This window comes from Nicotiana attenuata, unplaced genomic scaffold (assembly GCF_001879085.1).
Source record: "Nicotiana attenuata strain UT unplaced genomic scaffold, NIATTr2, whole genome shotgun sequence".
In the NCBI taxonomy this organism is placed as follows: Eukaryota; Viridiplantae; Streptophyta; class Magnoliopsida; order Solanales; family Solanaceae; genus Nicotiana; species Nicotiana attenuata.
In genome coordinates, this window is record NW_017670725.1 from 204488 (window position 1) to 213310 (window position 8823).

Consider the following 8823-nt stretch of genomic DNA (forward strand, 5'->3'; position numbering starts at 1 on the left):
ATCTGATTGGTTGAAGTTTGGTTTGAAGGTGAAAATGTGTTTGGACATCAGCTTTCAAAACATATTTCACCTTTTTTTTTTGAAAAATATGAAACATGACTTATACCCACAAGTTCTAAAAACTATCACAAATACTCAACAATACCTTTCTCAATAACATTCATTATATTATCGCAAACCGTAGTCCTGAACATAGATAAATTTGGTACAAAATTATCATTTTTATAATGAACTACATAATACACTATCAGATGACCGAGAAGACAAAGCAACATTGTTACAAAATAATAAATGGTGGGCTCTTTTATAAAATACAAAAGTTTGGAGCAATTTTTAAAAAATATAATAATAATATTTTGGGTCAAAACTAGCTCTTTAGGCTTTGGGTTAAAATATTGATAAAATTTATGAACAAACATGTATTTGCCCCCCCAAAAAAAAAAAACCAAATATATTTTGGCAATATCTATGGCCAAACTGGTCCTATATTTGGTCAAACTTATCTATATAAATCGTACGTTTTGCAAGCTTATTCGTGCATCAAGCAAAGATCAGTTACAAAAGCTTCTGAATTGTTGCAATCTTTGGAGGACATGAAATCACCTATTGCTATCATTCTGCTCTTTTTACTTGCCCTGGTAAGTTCCTTTACATGATTATAATCCTTCTTTTGGAGATATATATTTTATTAATTTCTTGATGTATTATGATAATCATATTACTTATAATATATGTTAGTTTGATGTAAAACCTCTTTTCGAATTACATAATTTTAGAACGATTATACCTGTTCAGATTTAAATTTTCATGCTCTAGACAACAGTCTGTAAATTTAACTTTTGATTTCTATAAAGCAAGGCACTGAACCTATTTACATGAAATTCTCATTTTTCTTGATATGTCTGTACCCAACGAGTGTAAGATGAGCATAGATATACTGCGGGTGAATTATTCATGATTTAAATAACAAATATGTATCTGTACCAAACAATTATGCATATTTGTATAGAATGAATATTTACTCATAAAAAAATTCATGTAATATATAGTATTCAGTAAAGTTTTTCTTGTCTCTTCTTTTTGGGCAGTATGCAGGCAGCATTGATGCAAGAAGAGACCCAGGGGAATATTGGAGAATTGTTATGAAAAATGAGCCAATGCCGGTAGCAATCCAGCGTCTTCTGCACCGACATTCAATTCCTCTATCCGAACAAAACAGTGCTAAACAAGATAATTCATTAGCCAACGATTTTGAGCCAAGGCCAACAGTAACTGGTTACTATCATGATGACGCTAGTCTCAAACAAGAAAATTCCTTTGCTAATGATTTTGAACCAAGGCCAACTATAACCGGTTATTATCACGATGACGCTAGTCTCAAACAAGAAAATTCCTTTGCTAATGATTTTGAACCAAGGCCAACTATAACCGGTTATTATCATGATGACGCTAGTCTCAAACAAGAAAATGCTTTTGCTAATGATTTTGAACCAAGGCCAACAATAACTGCTTACTATCATGATGATGTTGGAGTTAAACAAGAGAAGTCCTGAAGATTTTGAACCATGGCCAAATGCTAGTGTGTACCATGGTTGATACCGCAGAGGCACTATGCGTCATTTTGTTTGTAAAGTCCCTCCCAGTTTGTGATGTTAAGTGATCTATGGAATAAGGATTAATAAACATTTGTGCTATAGTGCTTCTTGCATTTAACTTAATGGTTGTTTCAGCTCGTACAAAGTCCCTATTCTTATGGTGCTTCGCAGTCACTTATGAATAATACACTCGACTTACCCTTTAGCAAGTTTATTTACTCCTTCCGTTCCAATTTACGTGAACATATTTCCTTTTTGGTATGTTCCAACAAGAATGACCCCTTTCTAAAATTGGAAACAATTTTGCTTGAACTTACAATTCTACCCTTAATGAGAAACTTTTATAGCAACACAAATTTCAAAGGTCTTTTATTTTTTTCTTAAACTTCGTGCCCAGTCAAACATGTTCACGTAAATTGAAACGGAGGGAGTACTGAATTTAACTGTACCGAAGTTTAAAACGAGTAATCATGTTTGTGGTAGAACCATTACCCACCTTACTCAAAGTTAATTTCTCTCATAAGTATTGTCGAGCACTAATTTTGGGATAACTGCGTGACCGGCACTCAATGCCTTAAATAATATCGAGGGAACTACAATGACTTTCTACCCTTTCCTTGAACCTTACATTATAATCATAATAATATTATACTAAAAGTAGGAAGCTCTATTTACCTCGAAAATACGAGTAACAATTAAACTTGTTTATGGTTTTAAAGATACGTAATTTAATTCAATACAAATTAATAACTAAGAAATCTGAAGTACAAATGATAGAAGTAAGTTGAATCAACCGGTGTTTAAGCAAGTATCGACCTCGAGCTGTGATGGCCTCGAGGTTGGTCAACAAGAACAAGAACAGTAAAATAAAGATAAAGAAGCTAAGAGACAATTCTGATGAAATATGAGCAATAAGTAAGAGAGTGTATTCTTTGCCAATGATTGATCCTCGTTACAAGTGATTGGGGTCCCCTTTATATAATAGGGGAATCCTAAATAAGGTTCATTTCTATTTACAGTAAAAAATCTAATTGGGACAATTGTATGACCGCCTAGTACGGATTCGTACCAACCCGTACGAATCTATTCCAGAATTTACGCCATGATCTTGGGGACGGGGCGGGAATCTTGCTCTTTTTGTTACAACCCATAATGGCGCCATCTCAGGGTTGGTCATACTCGGCTTTGTTACTCATCGTGCACTTCGATCTTCGAGCCTTGTGTTCTGCCCTCGAAGAACTCGGTCCATACTGTGTCTATCCTTGATACGAACCCTCTGTTCCTTGATGTGATCCCTCGAGCCCATAAAATCAGGGACACATGATTTTACCGTATACAGATAGTCCCCACGTTTCTTTGAGTAGAATCATAAGAAACAATTTGAGCCTCGATTTTCCGGAGCCCTTGATGATGACGTCATTCCCGTGACGTAGGCGCCCAAAGTGATCGAAAAGTCCCGTCGGTTCGCTTCCCTAAAACATTAAATGCTTATCCGGTAGTGGTCGGCCACTAGCGCCGTTGAACCGTCGCCGCTCACCTATAAGTACAAGGTTTAATTTCGGAGTAAGCTTTACTTCAGTCTTCAAACCACCTCTAATCTTCTTCTCTTTATCTCTTTTCTCTCATTATCCACTACTCCCGTTCCTTTTAGTGCCAGAAAATACCAAACTCCGCCTGTCTCCATTTCTCCTAACTTGAATCAATGGCGAAAAATTCAAAGACAATTCCCCAACAGGAGAAAGCTTCCTCCTCCTCTTCCCGCCCGGCCAAGCTTGTGGCGCCGGCCCTTTACGAGATTATTCTCGGCCCTTGCGTGTTAAAGACAAATTTCAACGTTGAAAATCCCCCTGCAATCCCAGGCCGATGCGAGTATGTATCTCGATATATCAGTTCGATAACGAAGAAGCATCTCAAAGCCATGAAGAAAGACTCTGGTTGGGGGGACGAGGTCGTGGTAGAGATCCCCGACCCTAAGGAGATCATTACTACTCATGTGGAGGGGTTCTTAAGTGTTTACACTTACCCCTTCACATCGGGTCCCCTTGATCCACTCGTGATTGACTTCTGCAAGAGATATGAAGTTACCCTCGTCCAGATCCATCCCTCTTTTTGGTGTATCGTGATTATGCTGCGCTACTTCTCTAGCAAGACCGAGGGATTAGAGTTTACCCTCAATCACCTCATTCGACTGTATTGGCCTCAGCTTTTTCGAGGGTTGATCAAGCTTCAATGTCGATCAAGCAAAGCCTTCTTTGCTAGCAATGACGAGGATAAGGACCAAGGCTTGATGAGCCGGTTCGTCCGAGTGAGGACCTCGGACGTCATCCCTGAGGGAAAAATGTCGTTCCCGGAGAAATGGAATCTCAATCGTAAGGGAAGTCCCTTTCCCAGTATCTACTTATACTCCTTTCCTTCCCTTTGTAATGCCTTAACCTTTTTTGCAGCCGTCGCTTGGATGCCTCATGCGATCCTTCACCTCGAAGGCTGGGTTCGGAAACTAGCCGCGACCTCCTCGTCTGATTAGCGCAAACTGCGTGAAGGGAAAATCGGAAGCCAAGCATCACGGTTAGTTCTTCTCCCAGGTTTTTGATGTTTTCCCTTTTATTGGAGATGCCATCTCACTTATGTTTATTTTTCACCTCATGCAGGCATCGGAGATGTCTCTAAGATGAGGCCAGCCCCGCTCGGGGAAGAGACCGAGTTCCCGGTCCAAAAATCGGGGAAAGATAACAAGAGGAAAAGGGCTTCGAAGCCTGAAGACCCCCAGGACAAGAAAGCCCCTGCTCGAAGGCAGAGGAGAAAGCTCATTCAAGTGGACATAGACTCAATCCACCAACTGAATAACGAAGAGGAGGAGGAGGGTGAAGAGTCGATGTTGGTGACCCGAACTAGGAAGCCAACTGAGGCCGTCAAGTCTTCTGAATCGTAAACCCTGCCTCGTGAACAGGAGGCTCCGAAGAAAAATGCGGGCAAGGCCCCGAAGTCCCCTGATATCGAGATTATTCCCCCTCCTTCAACAAGTACACCAAAGGGGGCGAGTACCGAAAACCCCGATTATTCCCCCTCCTTAAGCAGGTAACAATCGTTTTGCAGAAGTATGGTCTAGTTGACCCAAATGTGGAGGCTAACACTTCAGTGTCTCAACTGCAACAGAAATTGAATATGATTGGGCAGCTTCGAGGGGAGGTTGATCAAGTTAAGGCCGACTGCAACTAGTGGAAGGTAAACATGGATCGGCTAGTTGGTGAGAAAGAGGCTCCCCTAGCCAACCTGGCCTCCGCAGAGACTCAGCTCTGGGGAGTCAAAGTAAATTGTCTGGCCCAGGCCAAGAAGATCGACGAGCTCGAGGACAAACTCGCCGTAACCGGGGCTAAGGTTGCTGAAGCCACGGCCGAGATCGAGAGGACGAAGGCCTTGGCTGAAGAAACCATTGCTGTGTACCTAAAAGATTCCAAGGCTGCTCAAACGGAACTAAGGGAAGCCTCCGACCGGGAGAAACGGGTCAGTGATTTGGCCAAGTGTCGATCCCGGAGGGAGACCCTTAAAGAGATCCATGCTCGAGGTTTCGACCTCACTGAGGAGATAGCCCAAGCAAAAGCACTCGAGGCCAATGCCAAGTTCCTCATCTCCTCCGACGACGATGAAGATGATGAAGGCTACTAGTGCGGGTCCGATGATGAAGCTGGGCCCGAAGGGGAAGCTGCTCCCGAAGGAGAGACCAGTGCTGGTCATATATAGGATTTTTCCTTTCTTATTGTGTTGTTCTTTTTTGTAAGACCTTTTATTGGTCCTTTTTATATATCTTTTTCAACATATATAAAAGAATAATTTTGATATTTCCTGCCTTGTAAAATTCTTTCAATGACTTCATCCTCTTTAATTGTGTATTAGAGATTTTATCCCAGATGTTTTCTTCGAAACTACCATGGTCGAGTTCGAATAAGTTCGAGCTTTTGGGCATAGACCTTTACGAGCTCATACCGGGTAATGGTGAGTCCCCGAGCCATAATCAAAACCATTATTTGCTTAAGTTTGGGATAATTGAACCGTGGGTTCGAATTGAGTGAGAGCGAGGTCTCGAACTCTGATTGTATTGACCTTTTAGGCTTACCAAATCGGCCCTTAGGCTCTTTTATGTTGGCCCTTAGGCTCTTTTTAGGTTGGCTCTTAGTGTTACACCCCACAATATTACGATGATGTTACGTCCTGCAGTATTATATTACGATGATGTTACACCTTGCAGTATTACATTACGATGATGTTACGCTTCGCAATATTAAGTTACGACAATGTTGCACCCTGCAGTATTACATTACGGTGATGTTACGCTTCGCATTATTAAGTTACAACGATGCTGCACCCTGTAGTATTATACGGTGAATTTGTCGTAAGGTAATTGACATCAGTCCAAGTAAAAGATTATTTGGAGATTATAAGGATTATGCTATTTCACAAGTGATGAGTAAATTCGTGAAGGTGAAAGGGGAAGCAAGTCAAAGAAAATGAATTTTCGTCAAAGTTTGGCATTTTGGGGTAAAATATGGCCCGAGATAAAATATCCGGTATTTATGGACTAGTACCATACAAGGTACCGCATGGCCATGATCGTAAGGTGTATAAGGTGTGTTATAAGTGGGTAGTATTTTAAGTAATTTGAGGTAATTCTCAATTATGTGGATATTTGGTTAATTGTGAATTTTTGGTGGAAGATTAACCATGTAATTAAGGAATAAGTGGATAATTTTTTGGATAAGCCTTATGTATGGGTCAAAATCCGATCTCACGGTAATTAACGGAGTTAATCTCGTCTTGAGCTAATCCATAATTAATAAGTGGTATGGCCACTTATTCATAACAGGACTCGACTCTTGTCCGATTTAATCTACGAGGGCACGACCCAGTCATTCCCCCATGGGGACGGAACCTCAGCGTGGCCACGGCCATTTATTGCCAGCTCACGAAGCTCACATCTATAAATACTAAGAGCGGAAACCCTAGAAAGGGGGCTGCTTCTTGACCACTATTGACAAGAGAGAGAGAGAAGAGAAAAACATACCCATCTTATGGGAAGAGAAAACACCATTGTAAGGCTCTGAACCTCTTCATGGAGAGGCAGACCAAACAAATATTATCAATAAAAGCTGTTAAGATTTCTTCTCCTAACCTTGAGTACTTATTTTCATGTTCTTCGCTTGGTCAAATGGATTATTACGATTTGCTATGATTTTCCCGTAACTTATTTGTATTGTTTTGCACTCATAAAGCACACGATAACTTTTGAGCAAACAATTTGGCGCCGTCTGTGGGGATTTCCTAGCAAAATCGCGTAGTTCTTCCCTGGACCAAAAGAAAAGAAACGCCAAACTCGAAGGGGAACTCGAAGATCTCAAATCAAGATCTAAGTCCTCTCTCTCTCTCTCCGATCACAGATAGTGCAAACAAAAAGAAGAAGCCTCCCCCCCCCCCTCCTAGGGGAAGGTCTCTGTAAGGCATCTCCCACATCCCTGATACGAGTTCCGGCCAGAAACCGGCACGGAGATACCTCAAGCCGAGAGTCGCCTCAAGACAGCCTATATACCCTGGTTGGGAAGACAACGGATGAGCCGTTCAAGGTCTCGAGTCCAAACCGAGCTTCAGCACTCAATACCCACAATATGGGATTCAGGCCATGAGCCTTTGTCATCAAGATCGACAAAGTTTAGCAACAGTTGAACCGGGACTCAGGCCATGAGCCTTCGTCATCAAGATCGACAAAGTTTAACAACAGTTGAACCGGGACTCAGGCCATGAGCCTTCGTCATCAAGATCGACAAAGTTTAACAACAGTTGAACCGGGACTCAGGCCATGAGCCTTCGACATCAAGATCGACGAAGTTTAATAACAGTTGAACTAAGACTCAGGCCATAAGCCTTCGCCATCAAGATCGACAAAGTTCAACAACAGTTGAACTGGGATTCAGGTCATGCGCCTTCGCCAGTAAGTTCGACTACGGTTGAACCAAGATTCAGGCTATGCGCCTTCACCAGTAAGTTCGACTACGGTTGAACCAAGATTCAGGCTATGCGCCTTCACCAGTAAGTTCAACTACGGTTGAACTGAGACTCAGGCTAAGCGCCTTCGTCATTAAATCAAGGCTATGCGCCTTCCCCAGTAAGTTCAACTACGGTTGAACCAAGATTCAGGCTATGCGCCTTCACCAGTAAGTTCAACTACGGTTGAACCAAGATTCAGGCCATGCGCCTTCGCCAGTAAGTTCGACTACGGTTGAACCAAGATTCAGGCTATGCGCCTTCACCAGTAAGTTCAACTACGGTTGAACCGAGACTCAGGCTAAGCGCCTTCGTCATTAAATCAAGGCTATGCACCTTCGCCAGTATGTTCAACTACGGTTGAACCATGACTCCGGCTATGCACCTTCGTCATCAAAATTGACAAAGTTCAAATACGGTTGAACTATGACTCAGGATACGCGCCTTCGCCATCAAAATCGACCAAGTTCAACAACAGTTGAATTGAGACTCAGGCCATGAGCCTTCGCCATCAAAACCGACTAAGTTCAACAATAGTTGAACTAGGACTCAGGCTATGCGCCTTCTCCATGAAATCAAGGCTATGCGCCTTCGCCAGTAAGTTCAACTACGGTTGAACCAAGACTCAGGCTAAGCGCCTTCGTCATTAAATCAAGGCTATGCGCCTTCCCCAGTAAGTTCAACTACGGTTGAACCAAGATTCAGGCTATGCGCCTTCACCAGTAAGTTCGACTACGGTTGAACCAAGATTCAGGCTATGCGCCTTCACCAGTAAGTTCAACTACGGTTGAACCGAGACTCAGGCTAAGCGCCTTCGTCATTAAATCAAGGCTATGCGCCTTCCCCAGTAAGTTCAACTACGGTTGAACCAAGATTCAGGCTATGCGCCTTCACCAGTAAGTTCAACTACGGTTGAACCAAGATTCAGGCTATGCGCCTTCACCAGTAAGTTCAACTACGGTTGAACCAAGATTCAGGCTATGCGCCTTCGCCAGTAAGTTCAACTATGGTTAAACCAAGATTCTGGCTATGCGTCTTCATCGGTAAGTTCAACTACGGTTGAACCGAGACTCAGGCTAAGCGCCTTCGTCGTTAAATCAAGGCCATGCGCCCTCGCCAGGAAGTTCAACTACGGTTGAACCAAGATTCAGGCTATGCGCCTTCACTAGTAAGTTCAACTACGGTTGAACCAAGATTC

General features: G+C 42.3%; 1 pseudogene; it reads left to right on the plus strand.

The window, feature by feature from the left end:
• The first annotated feature begins 513 nt into the window (after positions 1 to 513).
• LOC109242694 lies at positions 514 to 1718 on the plus strand (annotated as a pseudogene).
• The last annotated feature ends 7105 nt before the right edge of the window (positions 1719 to 8823 follow it).